General features: G+C 36.7%; 3 long non-coding RNA genes across 3 annotated transcripts; 2 read left to right on the top strand and 1 right to left on the bottom strand.

Annotated features, from left to right (window-relative positions):
• Nucleotides 1-1,405: 1,405 nt before the first annotated feature.
• Nucleotides 1,406-5,738, top strand: LOC126976919 (uncharacterized). Its single transcript, XR_007732022.1, has 2 exons — nt 1,406-1,480; nt 5,401-5,738. It is a non-coding gene; the product is annotated as an uncharacterized LOC126976919 (long non-coding RNA).
• A 1,292-nt stretch (nt 5,739-7,030) lies between these two features.
• On the bottom strand, nt 7,031-12,332 carry LOC126976943 (uncharacterized). Its single transcript, XR_007732052.1, has 2 exons — nt 11,976-12,332; nt 7,031-7,382 (listed from the first exon to the last, which is right to left on the bottom strand). It is a non-coding gene; the product is annotated as an uncharacterized LOC126976943 (long non-coding RNA).
• LOC126976933 (uncharacterized) lies at nt 11,759-15,530 on the top strand. The gene is made up of 2 exons (XR_007732036.1): nt 11,759-11,809; nt 15,205-15,530. It is a non-coding gene; the product is annotated as an uncharacterized LOC126976933 (long non-coding RNA).
• The last annotated feature ends 2,951 nt before the right edge of the window (nt 15,531-18,481 follow it).

Below are 18,481 nucleotides of genomic sequence, written 5' to 3'. Positions count from 1 at the left end.
GTTACGATTATGCGTAGAAAAACGGGGAAGTCGCGGTTTCCCAGAAGCTGGTATTCGTCTGAAATCGTGAATCTTCCAAAGCCCTCCTCAATTGCTCATTATCATGGGTACTTACAGTTACAGTCTCGACGTCCACCACGACAGAACTACAATCTGTAGATGACATCAGATTAGTTTGTGAGTTCGCTTGATCGTATTATTATTATTATTACTACTTACCTTTTTAAACTATGTAAAGTTTTTAGTAGAGTCTCCCCCACAATCTATTTGAAAACACTTATTGAAAGGCAGTCTCTGCTATACATTTGGAAGAGAAATGCTTCAGTGCCTTTATATTAAATTAACTCTGCTCCGGTCGTTCTCTGCCGGGAAGCAGAGGTCCATCGATAACTTAGCTAGTGAAATTACTGTACTAGTTTAGTTTACCAGTTAAACAACTGTTTGTACAAGCTGTTTGCGCACTTAGCCTCTTGATTGTACTAACTAGCCCAGGCCCTTCTAGAAATAATGCAACCTTTTCAGAATACTGCGGAAGCTTTTCAGATAGTGCGATACTAGCGATTGGAGATTTTGTTCCCATTGTTCGTCAACGCTCCTGCAGTCTGTAAGCACATGCAGTGACGTTTCTTCTGCCTCCATGCATCCTCTGCATAAACCACTATGCGTAACACTTAAAGTAGATAGGTGATTGTTTAAGGGACTCTGACTGCATAAAATACCTTTAATTTTGTGTGTATTCTGGTAAAGTTGCGTGAAAACCTCATTGATGGCACCAGAACTGCATTCTTTGTTTGCTTGCAGTCTTAACCATTTCTCCATTCTTCAAAGTGCGTTGTTTCAGTTACTGTTCATATTTCTTCTTTCTATGTTTTGTTTTCGCATGAATTATACTTCACCTGTCTCATCTACCTATAGGTAGCAGTGATTCCAGTCAATATACCACAGCATCAGATCCCCTTTGGCTAGTTTGTCGGCAGCATCATTACCCAGTCAAATACTGTGTCCTTTGATCCATTGCAGGGTGACTCAGTTCGTATTAGCAATGGGTTGGAGTAGGACTACTTACCATCTGGTGAACGCATTGCACCTCTTGTCACTTTTCATTATAAAAAAAAATCCTTTTAATTTCTTTAAATTTCTATAATATTATTCATACGGCTGTTTTATGCATATACCTATAGTTGTTATATATACTTATGGCTATTCGTTTCCTGAAGAAATTGATTAAATAAATATTCATACAACCTTAACAGGCATTGGAATGATCTGCAAGAACGAGCGTTTCACCTCTGATGATAACTTAATTAAAATAATGTAAGTTACTGTATCTAGCACTAATTGCAGCACCTTACAATGAAGATAAAGGTAATTTATCGAATACGCATTAAGTAATACAATGATAAGTCTTGATATAAAACATATAAAATGATGCGAATTCTTTAATTAATAATAAAGTCTCAACCAGAAAATGGCGAACAAGGTATGATATAAGTTATTATTTTATGGGTACTAGTTTTGTGGTTAGCAAATATATAATATACTTATAATAATTAAACATATTTTCATTCTTTGGAACCATTGTATATTGCAATTGTTCCATGCATCATACTGATTTGGCGTGTTACATAAAATAATATGCATATTTACATACCACTTTCAGTAACTCATTTAGTTTTGAAGGGTGACTGTAATGAATTGTTAAAATTTGCCGTAAAAGAAGCAACCATTTCTATTAATGCTTCAATATAGCCAATAGCCGCCGCCCATCTTTGTGTTAGGTATACCAGAAGATCACCTGCTGACCGACCATGGCGAAAGCCGTACTGTCGGTTGTTGATCAACTGGTGACCCTCTAGGTATACCAAGAGCTGGCGGTTGATTATCCTCTCCATGATTTTGGAGAGCAAGGAGGTAATAGCAATAGGCCTGTACATTGCCGGATCCAAACTGTCTCCTTTTTTTAGATCGGATGGACAAGGGCTGACTTCCATGATTCAGGGACTACGCCTTTTGAATAAGAGTGCCGGAATAAATGCGTTAGCACTGGCGCCAACTCAGGAGCACACGTTCTAAGCACGATTGGAGAAATGCCATCCGGCCCAATCGACTTCCTGACGTCCAACGAAAACAGAGCTCGCCTAACAGTTTTCTGTCTGAACTGTACTTCAGGCATAGAGCTCTGACACCGCGGGATCGTCGGATGGTTGTCATCAAGAGTCGAGTTGGAGGCAAAAAGAGCGCACAGGAGATCGGATATCTCGTTTGCCGTATGGGCCAGGGTGGCATTGCATCATGTGCAACGGTGGCAGGAACGGCTGGTTGAAGTTACCAAGAGCAGCTTTCGACAACGACCAGAACTTGCGTGTTCCGGTTGGGTAACTGGAAAGATGCTCGCCGATTTTGACGACGTGCTTCGATTTCGCACGGGGGATTTAAAAAATCTGGAGGCGCAGTTATATTTCCTCTTAAAAACTTTGCAGTTCAGATCCTTTGTGCCCAGCGCCGCAACCAAAGTTCGATACCCCTGTTTTTTCCAGTCAGATGCTGCTTTAACTGACGCATCGAACCAGGGCTGTGATCTGCCACCGATCGGTACTACAGAGCTTGGTATAAAAAAAAATATCCATGCCCTGTAGTTTCACATCGCCTACTGCAACGGCGCAGGCATTAGGATCATCCGAAGGGAAACAAAGGCGGTGATCACTTAACACCAGGTGACCCGTACGCTCGTTTGTCCTCCTATTCCATAAAAAAAAACAAACCTTGCCCCTTGGGTAGGATGCAAAACAGGAACGCATCCTATCCCAATCTGCTGACTTGTAGTGCCAAACGCGGCGGGTTGCTGGTGGTCTGCGACGTTGGCGTCGGATAGGCACAACACTCCTTACCAGGCAATGGTCATACGTTCCGAGAGGGGCGTCGACAAAGACCTGGTAACCATAGGGATGTGTAGTCAGCAGAAGATCTAATAAGGACGGCATGTACACATCCACATCCGGGAGCCACGTTGGTGATTCAACCAATTGGGACAGACCATACGCCAATGCAAAATTATGCACAGATCGCCCTGCGTAGTCTGTGGTACGTGATCCAAGCCATACGGCATTGTTATCGTTGAAATCACCCAAGACTACGATTTCAGCGGAGGGGATCTGTGTAAGCACGTCGTCAATTGCCGCTTGAACGCAGATGATCGGTTTCTGCGTTACTACTGTGGGACCTGTAGACACACGCATAGATGCGGACGCGGTTCTCTAAGTCTATGCGGAGCCAGAGAGTAGACAGGTCCCTACCCTCAAAATTAGCGAGACGGCGACTGCAGATATCCTCCCTAACGTACACACATACCCCGGCATGAGGCAAAAATTATGCTCAAATTTGTACCCGGGGTACGTTAAATATGACGTATCGCGAGGTAAGGATATCTACATCTCCGTAAGGTAACACAAGGCCGGCTGAGCCGTCTCAAGGTGGCGGTGTACGGCGTTTAAATTGGAGCGAATTCCCCTGATATTGCAAAAGTCCGCTACTTCACGCCGGTATTCTGTGCGAGTGTGATAATTAACCCGGACGAGTGTGGCCCGATTGTTCTGACGTCATAAGACGGCATCGTGACTCTCCCACTTCTAAAAAGCGCTTAGTCGCCTCTTACGGCACCTATGGGCCTGGGACTGCCTTATTATTTTTACGCCCCGGGGAAAGTACAGGGCAATTTATCTGTCTCACTGTTTTAGTTTTTTGGATATTTTTGTTTTTGTAATTGCTTCAAAAAGTGCTTGTGCTTTAAATAATTTATAATTTAAATATGATGAAATATTGAAATTGTAATTAATGTAGATTAAAAAAAGTGTAGCAATAAGTTTTCTGCAATTGCAATCTCATTAAAGCTCAACTTTTCCGAAGTGGTGGTAAAACTTTGACATTCACAAGTGTTATTTGGACCTAATTGAATAAATGATTTTTCTCTCCTTTCTTTCGTGTTTATATATTTCATTATTTTTATATCAAAATATATTACGTACTTTTGAACAAAAATAATTATGAAACAAGTGAAAATATTTTACACAAACAATCCAGTTAGGTAGGTCCAACTTCGCGAAAGACGTCACTCGGCAAACATAACTCGGATTGGCAGCGTTCAGGAAATACCACAGTGCCTGTAGATGAAGATTTTCAACCAGTGTGTGTTGCCAGTGATGACGTGGTCACTAACTATGGGCCTGATGAGAAAGCTCATGGTCGCTCAGAGAGCAATGGAGAGGGCTAGGCTCGGCGTTTCCCTACGAGATCGAATCAGAAATGAGGAGATCCGAGGGAGAACCAAACTCAATGACACATCGCTGCAAATGATTGTGAAATTGGAGTGTCAGGGCAAGGCACATAGTTCGATGGACAAATGGACTTTGGGACAGTAAAGTCCTCAAATGGCGACCACGTACCGGACGACACAGTGTTGGGAGGCCCCCCACGAGATGGACCAATGATCTTGTCAAGATCGCTGAAATACGTTGGATGAGGGTAGCGCAGGTCGCAGGTTGTGGAGATATTTGGGGGGACTTTTGTCCAGCAGCGGACGTCTTCCGGCTGATATGACTAAGTAAAAATATAATTAAATTATTGGTTTTTATTTGGGTCTTTTCATGGAAGTTTTGAAACAACGGATACCTAATTATTTAGCATACCAAAATTTAATACATACTTCATCAATAGATTCCCGTGTTATTTAGGTGGCTTTTTGTTTAATAAGATAAATAAAGAGTTAAAATTACACAAAGTAAACTATCAAAAAAGTAAAAAACTTCTATTTGAATGGCTGAAACACTTGGACTACACTGAAACTAAAAATTTACTTAATATTATAAGGTAAAAATTTTCTACAACACATAAACCAAGTCACTACACACACACACACACCTTCACATAACCATCATCTACACTAACACCAATTACTTTCTGTATCTAATTAAGTTTTGTTTATCTAATTAAGTTTCGTTATAATATATTTATTTTTTGTATATTCGCTCCATCATTTTAACCATGTGCTTTGGGGGCCCGGTGACTTGTAGCACAGGTATTTTGTTGTCTCACAATTATAACAACGTATCAATATAGATTTTAATAAACTGTGTATTGTAAGTTTTTATTGTGAGAGAAAATAAATATATTCTGATTTGATTTCATTTCATTTGAATTAAAAATTGAAATGATATTATATAATGAATTGACTAGCTTTATCTCTCTTATCAAGAAAGAATAACTATTAAAATTACTCAAGTATTTAGTAAGAAAAGTCTAAGATTTCCTTGTACGAATCTGGTTATTGATAAATTACCTACAGCACAAGAAAGATAATTTTCGTCCTATGCATAAATAAATAAATAAACTCTGAATTTTTTTCAGACGGCTACTATCTTTCTTCTCCTGGTGTGTCTATCATTAATTTTGGCAAGTTCAACGAGATTTAGTCGTTTGAGAGTTTTAGCAAGCAGGCTGCGAGGACGACGTGATACTGTTGGACCTAATTTTTCCAGTAACCAACTTGTGGCCGAAGACTCCGCTGTCAACAATATAGGACAAGGATTTATTTCAAGATAGTAAACAAAGCCACATGGAGTCGCAAACAGTATATCAGTGTTTTGTCTTCAATTAGTTTGTCAAAATAAAATGACAATATATCCTTATTACCTTACCTTCTATTTCTATATATAATATCCAATAAATATTTATTTTTGTTTTAATTTGTAATTAAAACCGTCCATGTAACTTAAGCAACTTCAAAAAAAATTTTTTCGTATTGGTCGAGCCGGTCTCGAATTTTGGGCTTAGACATTTTTTTATATATTTTTGGAAATATATGTAAAATAGTAAAAACAGCACTGTTCTTTTCATATAAAAATTGGCAGTCAAACAGCTGGCGTAATTTGTTTAATATAGGATATTCAGTAAAAGAATAAAAAAAGTTTACTATGTTATATAAATAAAATTTACCATTTAATATCGAAACTCCGATCTGAAACGAAGTCATGTAGTTGATAGTGTGGGATGAATGCACGATGTAACATTAAAAGCCTTTGGGTGCAAAACTAAAAAAGATAATAAGCGAAACAACCTAAACTGTGCTGGTGGATCGATGGTTGAATTATAATATTAATAGACCTCAATGCATGTTGAAAGTCCTCCATCAATATTGTCCATAAGAATATGCGTGTCGAATAGCAAAATTATCGATCTGGGGAAATATTTTCTAATCAACTCATTGACCTTGCTAGTGGCAAAATCAATGTTGATGATTAAACAGACTGGCAATTCTAGTCGATTTTTGTCAGTTTTCTGAAGTAATAGCCGAACTCATTCAAATGGCTATTTATAACCTAGGTCCTAGAGAATCATTGAGAGCAAAATTCAAAGAAATTAACATCTTGACTGTTGCTTCTCAATATATTCTTGAAAATGTTATGTATGTTCATAGGCACATAAGTGAATTTGCTAGAAACTGTCATAACCATAATGTTAACACCAGGAACAGACATACACAGATGATGCCTACTACTCGGCTAAGTCGAGTCAGTAAGTCTTTTGTGGGGCGATGTGGGCTTTTACAACAAGATCCCAAAAAATGTTCAAAACAAAAGTATTACGTTATTCAAAAGAATTGTTAAAAAACGTTTGTGTGGTAAAGGTAAATAACATAAATGACTTTCATAATGATACCACAGATTGGGAATGGAGTTACCACCCTCAGACTATTAAATAATAAGTTTAATTGTACTATATTACTTTGTAAACATATTTATTCGATGAAAAAAATGTCCGCTGAGTTTGTTGCGCCCATTCTTCTCAGGTCTGAGGCATTCATTTTGGAATGGGTGGTAGTTTTTTGACTTTCAATAAGTGATGTCACATCCTATTTTTAATAAAAATACTTGAATTTGAATCTTGTTTCCAAACGTAGCTAGCTCTAAATTACAAAGGCCATTTTTACAACGTGCTATATTCGCTGCTAAAAACACAGATACTAAAAGAAATAATCTTGAAATTTCAAAGTCATTTATTGCTAAATCTCTCATAATAGTAATGAATTATATTTTATTATAAACTCCCAAATGTATCGAAAAACATAAATATTTCGTCTTAAATTAGTTTGTCAGTCAAACTACTGTTTGTACTAGCTGTTTGCGCAGTTGACCTCTTGATTGGAATAACCTGCCCAGACTGTCCCAGAATTATAGCAGCCTTTTCAGACTACTGCAGGCATTCGGGAACGATTCTGGTGATAGGAGAATTTCTTCCCGTTGTTCCGCCACGCTCATACACTCTGGAAGCATATGCTATTGCGTTTCTTCTGCTTCCATGCATCCCCTGCATAAAGAACTGTCGCCATTCTATGGTAAATAGAAGACTGTTTAAGGAACAGTGGCCAGTTATAAAACTTATAATTTTACATTCCTGTGTAGCTGGCCAACTGGTCTTGTCACCTTAGATTATAAAAAAATCCTTTTAATATCTTAAAACATCTATTTTGTTCATACGTCTGTATTATGCACATATATATTTTTTTATATATGTGAATATTCGATTTCCTGAGGAAATTTATGCAACCAGGATCGAACCAAACTGCACGAAAGAGCGTTTTCCCCTCTGATAATAACTTACATAAAATAATGTATGTTACTGTATATAACACAAATTGTAGCACCTTTTAACAATAAAGATAATAATTAATATCCCAAATTTCTGTTTTTTCTATCCCAAGTAGCGTGCAAACCTCATTGATGCCGCTGGAACGGTATTCTTTGTTTGATTGGATCCTTAAATGTTTCCCCATTCTTTAAAGTTGGTTGTTTCAGTTACTTTTAGAAGCTATTAAAGATTTGCCCAAAAGGTATAGGTAGGAGTGATTCCGGTCCATATTTTATTTATTTGTTTATTTATTATATAAACCTGTAAACTTACAGTTTTACCCAAAGCGTTTACAAGCTAGTCCCAAAAATACAATTAATATAATAAAATTAGATTTTAAATTGAAGGTAAAATAAATAATGATCAAAATTATACAAAAAATGTCAAGTTATATAAAATCAAATAATGTCCATAGCGCCAAATAATCAAATGAAATAAGTCCAAAGTTTTAAGTCAATAATATTTATAACCGAAAACAGGAGGAGGTTCTCGATCCCATTATTTTTTCTTTAATTTATAATATCATAACTTATATTAAATAAAACAAATCTTATAACTATATTTACAATAATTAAATTAAATAAAAAATTTATTAATATATAATTCAAGTACTATCTAACATAATATGCATGTCATTTACAATCGTTTGAAATTTGTCCGCAAATAAATCAATGTCACACTGAGTGAGCAAGTCGCCGATCAGACGTAATGCTCGAATAGTAGGAGCGTTCTCCGCATGTCGGGTGCGCGTGACGGGCCGCTCCAGTAGACGCGGCCGACGCCGCGGAGCCATCGCCCCCGCCGCACAGTGAGTTATTTGACCTCAAAACATGCCCAAAAATGTTTTATTCACCTATTCGATATAAAATCTCTTACTGTGTTATAAAATTACAAAAAAAATGGGATAATATGGAAAACTATCAAAATATGATAAATAATGTTCCTAACCAAATAGCCAAAATGAAGCGTTTGTAAAACGTATTAAAAATAGCCAAAATAGTTGTGTGAGTACATATCTAGTGTATAAATAGGTAATTAGTTGTGTATACTGATGTCCTAAATATATATCTACAACTATTTATTACGGGTGCATAAATTAATTAATGAGTAATGTGCTTTTGTGTTACTAAGTTATTATGTATTAAAGCTTGTTAATAGGTTTCAATGAAAAGACAGTTTTGCTGAGGGATAGGAATTTAAATATATTTACAACCTGAAATAACAGAATGGAAACTGAATTAAGAGATAAAACATTAAGAACTGTCTGTATTGCTGCTGTCATTTTCCACGATTGTTGATGGTTTTAAGAAAACTATTGCATCATCTGAAATAGCTTTCCTTTTTTGTGCTTTGTTCCTCCAGCGAGTGCTGCTGATGTAGGGGTCTGAAGTAAGGAGCAGCCTATTCACTATGTCTTCCAAGCATTCCGACCGTGAAAACTTCCTGGAAAAGTTTTCCCTGTATTGGCGGAAATGCTTGTTCCTGGCTTCCGATGCCTCCTCTGAAAGCTGTCCTATTCGAAGCAAATTGAGCAAATGCTTCAGCTGCTGCTTGGCCTGTCACCTCAGTGTCATAATATGTGTATGTGTCAATACGTTGCCTGTCACTTTTTTTGTCTCGTATATATTCCCAGAATTTAACTGGTTCATCAACAATATTTTTTGGATCAATTTTATATGCTGCTTATATGCGTCGTCGATTAAAATCTTAACGTACCATCTATAGTATTTATATAATTCCCTATTGTATACCTTACCGAACGATTTGAACAGTTTTAGGTGATGGTACTAATGGGTTATATACCTTAAAGGTTAGTAATTATATCACCTGTATACCACTTAGGATATCTATACTTACCATTGATGGGGGATGGATTCTTCATTGGAACAATCCCCGTAATACAATTCAATAAAGTAGAGTAAAAATTATCAACGGCTGTATCAATGTCGGTAATTTTAAACAAATCATTATATAATGCCGTATAGTCCGTGTTACGCCAATTTAAATCGTTAAATGTAAACGGCCGCGATGTCGGGGCTTGTGACACTGGTGGTGGCACAGCACCATGATTGATACTTAGCCTGACTTCCAAAGTAGGGTGGTAATGGTCGATTGAAACGAACGGGTCCAGACATTCAGACACGACAACCTGATCGGCATCAAGATCACTCAGTACTAAGTCAAGTATGCTACCACAGCTATTCAATACATTATTGCCTTGTTTAAGGCAACAAAACTCACAAAACATTGAAAATTGTGTTTTAACATTAACATTACAATAATTTAGATTGAAATCACCCAGTATAATAATGTTTAAGTCAGAATGTGCACTAACTGCATTTTCCAAAGAAGACAATACATTTAAATATTGTTATCACTGTAATTTGGCGGCAAATACACAACAGAACATAAAAAAGTTACATTTTTCCAATTAATAATTGCGATTAAGAGTTCTTTGTCTTCTGTAAGACCATCAATGTCGTTAACAACACGAATAGAGTAACAATCCCACACCGCTAGCAAAACCCCGCCCCAACCTACATCACCCGCGCGGTTCTTCCGGACTACGAGGTAACCAGCAGGAAAAAACTCGCCATTGGATACGGAATTAGTCAAAAAGGTTTCTGTCAAAGCTATCATGTCAAAATTACACTGTGTCACATTATTACGAAAAATATTAGTTTTTGAGCGCAAGCCGCGAACATTTTGGTAATATGTGTTTATAACCTTGTACCGTTGAACACGTTTACGAAGCTCCCTCTTTGGCACGACAGTTATGGCGCCATGGTTTGACGGATATATCTTCGGCCCACTTGTCGCTGCATAGGACGCTTTCAGCTAATGTAGCCGTAACTCCAACTTTGAAAGAAGCGTAGTGACCTCGAGGCTTTAACTCATATACTGAACAAAAATCGCCTTCATATATTGATGTCAAATGAGCCCGCACCTGGTCAGCTGTTGTGCCTACTTGTACGTAGTAGAGGTTTAAATAGCGCCACTTCTCAGCAGCACGCAACGATGTTGCCCCTGGCGCAGCGGTTCCTCGCAGTACACTTGGCAGCGAACCGCGTGGACGTTGTTTCCGTGTAATTTCCGTCCATTCATTTTTATCTTCATTACCGTGATCGGATTCAAGGCGAACCTCAGGCAATAGAGAGGATTTTTGCTGTGGTAATCTGCCAGGCGTTACAGTGGCCTTTTTAACCACCTTGTCCTTATTCTTAAAACTATTTTGAGTTCTATCGTTCGGCTTTTGCACAGCTACTTGCTTACTGGTATCTATTGTTGGCTTCAAATTAACTTTAGTAGTCTTCTTCTCCTTGGGTAGATAACTACTTTCTAATTTTTCTAGAATTGACTCTTGTGCTCCTTCTAGTTTTTGAATAGCAACTAATTATTCATACCACAGCCTCAGATCCCCTTTGGCTAACTAGTCATAGAGACCGACGAACTCGTCTGCAGCATCATTCCCTGTCAAGTGCTGTGTCACATGACAATAAAAAGCAACGAATTCTTATAGTTAATCTGATGTCATCAAGAAAAGTCCTACTGTAGTTTGCAGAATTGTTTTACAGACACAGGTTACATATATTATTGCAGACACTAAAAAGTAAAAAAACACTTCGTTTTCAAAACCTAAAATGTACAAAATAACAATAACTTAATAAATCTTTTATTTAATACACCTCTTATGTAAACCTGGCACCTTTAATATTAATACTACCTATTGACAGGTTTAAAGTCGGTGCCAAGCCAAATTAAATAGTAGGTATCTATACTCGCCTCGCGTGACTTTGAGCGGGATAGCTTCGTCTAGAACAAAACAACCCAAGCGAGCAGGCACCGATTTAAATTCTATAAATAGGTAGTATTTTATTAATATTAAAGGTGTCAGATTTACGTTAGAGGTGTATTATATAAATAAATTGTTTATAAGTTATTTTATACATTTTAGATTTTGAAGTCACAAACAAAATTACAATAAAGATAATTAATGTATCACAAATTTCAATGCAAATGGTAAGTAATTAAATGAATACGCATTAAGTAATACTATGATAAGTCTTGATATAAAAATGCGAATTCTCTTATTAATTTACAACGTCTCCACCCGAAAATGGCGAACAAGGTATCATATAAATTATTATTTTATGGGCATTAGTTTTGAATTATAATATACTTATAACATTAAACAAATTTTCATTCTTTGGAATCATTGTATATTGCAATTGTTCCAGTCATCATACGGATTCGGTCTCTTACATATTATTATAATATTATACTTATTAACATACCAATTTGAAGCAACTGTAATTCCTTTAGTTTTCAAGCGTAACTGCAGTGAATTGTTCTGATTTAAGTAAATGATTGGAATTACCATTCCAAATGCTTCAATTTTTTTTAAGTATGTAGATCTTTTTAAAGGAAGACCCATTCTACTGATTGGCCTTTCTTTCAGGTTCGATTGTCCGAACCATCGGTGTACATGCATGCCACTAATGTAACGTCATTAATTGCCATTTTTTCAAACAAACGTTCTCGACTCTTTTCTCTTTGGTTTTTAAACTTTTTTAGATCAAAATTATTTTCAATTAGGACCAATATGGTCATTATCTGTGTCTCTCTTATTCACTTTTCTGGATATTTTTATTTTTTGTAAGTATACATATCCGACAACAATAAGCAAAAAAATTTATACGCATATAATTCGGGCATATAATATTTCCTTCCTTATATTGGTATTGATATTGGTTCCGTTATGATTGGTTAATTTTTGGAGTATGAAATTGGCGAGAACAAAACCCTTAATTTTAAGAATTCAACTCAAGATTTAGTCGTAGTGTTCTTATTGCACTAATATCTCGACGGTATGTTGCTTTGGAAATCTTTCTGCCTTTCTGAAATCTTAATATAAAAATACTAGCAGCGAAACCTGACGTTGCTCGGGTTAAAATATATCGCATGTTCAATGGTATAAAAAATATTTGAGGATCCATTTTTTAACTAAGATAGTTATTATAGATTCTATCTTAGATATCGAGAGACTTAGTCGACCATTAAACTTGCGGTGTGTAAAAAGTATATCAAATTAATTAAATAATTGAAATAATTATAAGTTAGAGTAAGAAATGCCTTAATAAATCGAAAATTTATGTTTATTTCCACTGTGTTTAGTTACAATATGTGTTCTTTTTTCTTCAGTTAAATTTTCTCTATTTGTTTTTACTCCTTTACGAATATTTGAAAGACCTTTCTCTCTTTGTTCTACCTTTTCAAGTTGACGTGCTACTTTTCTTCTTTTAGAATTCACTTGAGGTTTTGTAAATACATTTTTACGCTTTGGCAGTGTGTATATGTAATGTAATAAAGTAACACAAAATTAATCACTTGATTACTATTACGATATCACTAACGAACGTTTTAGAATATTCAGATAGTTCTTTCTTATTTGTCAAAATACCATGAATTTGTATAGTTACTGTTTACTATCAATTCCAATTGATCTTTACTCGACTGCAAACACGATCAAACTGACAAGAAGTCACTAAATTTCGGTTTATATACCCTAATTTATCGAAATTTCTAGTACAGGAAATCTCTAGAATATTCAAATAGGTTGTTCTTTTTCATTTCACAAAAAATTCATCTAGAATGTTGAAGAACATTCTAGAACGATCAAAGTATTCTCGGTAATGAGCGACCACCATGTACCTTTATAAAAAATAATAATAATAGTAAATCCGTTCTAGAATATTCTGGAATATTACTACAAGTTCTAGAAATCCTTGATAAATAAATTGATGTCATAAATTTTAAGAACCTAGAACATTTCACACTGATTCAAACAGTTGCAGACATTTCGAATATTTCTCGATCATTCCAGAAATTTCTAGAACAATCTATAACGTTCTAGATCGATTGTAACAGTTGAACACATTCTGGAGTTTTCTAGATAACTCTAGAAATTTTGAAAACTTTCCAGAAGTTCTCATGAGTTAGAAAATATATAGGACAGATATATATTTATTCACATTTTTGCCACCCACGACCACCCACTTCCACCCACTGCGACCAAACTCCCTTACTTTCACCGTGACCCAAACGGGAAGTTAATTCAAGTTGATGGTGATAGAGAAAACCCTCTCTTTACAAACGAACAATAGCATTTTATAGATATACTCGTATATATAGATATACATATATATAGATACACATATATATAGAAACAGCGAAGGTACATCGTAAAACTTGAAATACATCTTATCTAATAGGGTTGTTGAATAGAATGGGTTTCAGAAATGACTTAATTTCAGGTGATCCATACGTTCGTTTGAATTTTGGTGCGTCCTTTTACATACTTTGCATAAATATAATGAAATATGCTGAAATTGTAAATGTAGATAAAAAAGAGTGGCAATGACTTTTTTGCAATTCCTTCATATTAAAACTCCACTTTTCCGAAGTGGTGGTAAATTCTTTGACATTCACAAGTGTCATTTTGACCTAATTGAATAAATGATTTTTCTCTCTTTTCTTTCTTTTGTGTTTTTGTATTTCATTTATTCATTCCAGATTGTTTGCTTTTTATATCAAAATATATTACGTTCTTTTGAATAAACACTTTTGTTACGTAATAATTGTGAAAGAGGTGCAAATATATTCGACAAACAATATAGTTACGTAGGTCCAACTCCGTGAAAGAGGTCACTCGAAAAATTCAACTCGGATGGGTAGCGGTCGGGAAGCTCCGTAAAATCTTCTCGTCCAAAATACCACAGTGTCTAAAGACGAAGGTTGTCAACCAGTGTCTGTTGCCAGTGATGACGTGATTTCTAATTACTATGGGCCTGATGAGAAAGCTCATGGTCGCTCAGGGAGCAATGGAGAGGGCTAGGCTCGGTGTTGGGGAGATCCGTAGGAGAATCAAAGCCGCTGACATAGCGCAAATGATTGCGAAACTGAAGTGGCAGGGCAGGGCACATAGTTCGATGGACAGATGGACTTTGGGACAGTAAAGTCCTCAAATGGCGACCACGTACCGGAAGACACAGTGTTGGGAGGCCTCCAACAAGATGGACCAATGATCAGGTCAAGATCTCCGGAATACGTTGGATGAGAGCAGCGCAGGACCGATCGCAGTGGAAATCTTTGGGGGAGGCCTTTGTCCAGCAGTTGACGTCTTCCGGCTGATATGACTAGGTATAAATATAAATAAAGTATTGGTTTTTATTTGGGTCTTTTTGAGGTGATAATCAATGTAATATAATAACTTTTAGACTCTTTTCGAAAAATTTGTTTTGAAGCAATGGATACCTAATTAAAAATTGGAACGTTATTATATACTGATTTTGGTATTAGCTTTATATCATTATAAATCATTTTCAAGAAAGAATAACCATTAAAACTACTCTAGTCAGAGAAGTTGAAGATTTCACTTGAACCAATTTGGTTATTGTTAATTACTTACAGCACAAGAAAGATAATTTTCGTCTTATCCATAAATAAATAAACTCTTTTTTTTAGACGGCTACTATCTTTCTTCTCCTGGTGTGTCTGTCATTAATTATGGCAACTTCAACGAGATTCAAGCGTTTAACTTTTTTAAAGTTGCTGCGAGGACGACGTGATACTGTTGGATCTAATTTTTCCAGTAACCAACTTGTGGTTGAGGACTCCGCTGTCAACAATATAGGACAAGGTTTTATTTCAAGATAGTAAACAAAGCCACATGGAGTCGCAAACAGTATATCAGTGTTTTGTCTTCAATTATTTTGTCAAAATAAAATTACAATATATCCTCATTTAACTACCTTCTATTTCTATATAATATAATATCAAATAAATTTTTATTTTTGTTTTATTCTCTTATTAAAACCTTCCATGTAACTCAAGGAACTTCAAAAAAAAAATTATTAGTATTGGTCGGGCCGGTCTCGAGTTTTGTGCTTAGCAACATTATTTTTTATTTTTATATACTTTTGGAAATAAAACTTACATCACACACCTTGAAAATTTGGGAACGAGTCCTCAGTGAACGTTTAGCATCTATCATCTCGCTAACGGAAAACCAGTTTGGTTTCACATTTGAAAAAGGAATTTTTGCTTATGAATTTATTTACTACTTGCAAACGACGTAAGTAGCTCGGTCGGGTGTGCGCGAAAACGACGCTTGCGTATGACAGTATGGGCCGTACGATGGTTTTGTGCAGTGTCACTTTGTGTTTGAGCGGAAGTTTGCTTCGCCCACACACAAGTGGATAAAGGCGACTGAGAACAAATCGGGCTCTGTTGTATACCATATCAATATGTTTCTTGAAGTTCATATTGCTGTTGAACGTGACTCCTAAGTATTTGTAATCCTACACCCACGGTATGGGTGTTTTATACAGTTTAATAACGTCGGTCGGTTGTTTTTTTTAGCGCAGATGCTATTCGCGTTACCGAAGAGTACCGCTGCACTCTTGGTGGGGTTCACTTTAATCCGCCATTTTCTGAACCAGTTGCCTAGTTCCTCTACGGCGGCTTGAAGCACTTTAATGTTCTTGCTCAAGGTTGAGCGGTTGGAGCCAAAGTAGAGTGCCGTGTCGTCAGCGTACTGAGCGAGCTGGACACTTGAAAACTTGGGAATGTCGCTCGTGAAGAGCGAGAAAAGAGTGGGAGAGAGGACTGAGCCCTGTGGCAAATTAATAATAATAATTAAGCCTAAGACTTAGCTTTACTGGATGTAGACTGGCTGGGCTGGAACCCCGATGCACGCTGTGCAGGCCCCCGTGGAGAAGACACACACGGCACGAACTGCAACTCACAAACACACGATTAACGTGCAGAATCGCGAAACACAAACACCGGTGGTAACTAACACGATCGTAAAACCGGGTAAATAACACTGATAATAACAGCTACGTTCTACGAAGGAACGTAGTAGGTGCGAGACTCAAAGAGTCCCGAACAATAGCGCACGATAACAATAGCTAGCTCAGGTAGCCTGAGCAGATAGTGCGATAACGCAGGTAATAAAATATTCGAAGGAGGACAGATAACGCGGCACGTGTGCTCGCGTTACCTGCCTGAATCGAACTGTGAGACTCGTCATTTAATCAAATTAAATTGGCTGACCTAACTAAATACAACAAAATAGTGTTAGCGCGTTTTAGAATATCAAGATTCATAGTGAGCGCCATCTCTTGAGAGTTTTATAAACTAAACTCTAAACATTCCGCCCACCATGGTAATAATGTCCATTACTTTAGTAAGAATCAAATACTTATAACACTAGACAATATACTAGACCCTTAGAATAAAAATGCCTTAACTAGTATGCAGTTTTTGCAATAACATATAAACCGCCCACCATGATACAATGTGAAGGTTGTCAAAATAAATAATAACGCATATAACAAAAAACAAATTAAAAGGCGAAACCCAAAAACATAACATAGTAATTACCAACTTACAACTAAAAATCCGTTAACAAAAAAAACATATGTAATTCAAAGTCTACATAGTAGTGTGGGTATATGAAAAATCGTAAGCTTAAACTTGTGTAGTTACTGGCAATACAATTAACTTAGAAACTGGTCTTTTGATTTCAGTATTTTTACATTTTAAAGTGATTACACGGGTAAGATTGTCCAAACCAGGATGTTTGTTAATATATAACCATATAACCATTTACCCGGAGGAAGACCATCCTCCTTTACAAGCACAATGTCTCCAAGTTTGGGTTCAGGAGAACAGTGGCTCCACTTATACCGATGCTGCATTTGACTAAGATATTTTAAAAACCACCGACGCTAAAAATCCTGTAACACCCTTTGAGTGATTTGCCAACGTTTAAGCGAATTTATGGAAGAGTGTTCATAATTTAAGTCTGGCACAGTCACTAGCGGTTCACCCACCAGAAAATGTCCAGGTGTCAATGGAGCAGCGTCTTCTGGATTGCAAGAAATTTAGGAAATAGGTCTTGAATTCAGGCACGATTCAATTTGACACAACACAGTTGTCATTTCCTCAAATGTCAATGTGTTGTTGCCAACGACCCTTTTCAGATGGTGCTTAGTAGATTTCACACCTGCCTCCCATAATCCTCCAAAATTTGGAGAATGGGGAGGTATGAAATGCCAATTCGTGCCGTTTGTCACAAGGAAGTCAACTATCTCTGGAGCTATGCTCGAGCTTTCCGTATCAAATAGTTGTTCAAGTTCTTTAGCACTGCCTACAAAGGTGGTTCCATTATCGCTCGACAAATCACGAATTTGACCTCTCCTTGATACAAATCGCTTAAAGGCAGCCAAAAAACTTTGAGCTGTCATGTCGCTTACAGCCTCTAAATGGACTGCTCGAGTGGCCATACATACAAAGAGGCAAATATAGCCCTTAGTTGTCCAAATATTTATAGGGCCAGCATAATTGACCCCGCTGGACTGAAACGGTTTTTGAGCAGTAACTCGAGCTTCTGGTAGCTGTCCCATTATTTGCTGACTTCCATGTGCCGCAAAACGAATACAAATAATACATGTTCTTACGTGATTTCTAATGATAGTATTTGCATTAACAATCCAATATCTTGATCTAAGATAATTTAACATTAGTTGTGGCCCACCGTGCAAGGTTCGTTCGTGTGCATCTGTAATCAAAAGATTATTAAAATGTGACTTGTGCGGAATCAAAATAGGATGTTTCATATTTTCGCACAAGTGAGCTTGTTGTAGGTGCCCCCTAACACGCAGTATTCCAGCCTCATCGATGAAAGGATTCAGAGAGGTAAGTTTGCTTTTTTTATTTAAGTTTTCCTTCTTTT

The sequence above is a fragment of the Leptidea sinapis genome, chromosome 42 (genome assembly GCF_905404315.1).
Source record: "Leptidea sinapis chromosome 42, ilLepSina1.1, whole genome shotgun sequence".
NCBI lineage: Eukaryota > Metazoa > Arthropoda > Insecta > Lepidoptera > Pieridae > Leptidea > Leptidea sinapis.
Note: the sequence above shows the minus strand (reverse complement) of the source record. Positions and strands in the feature narration are given on the sequence as shown.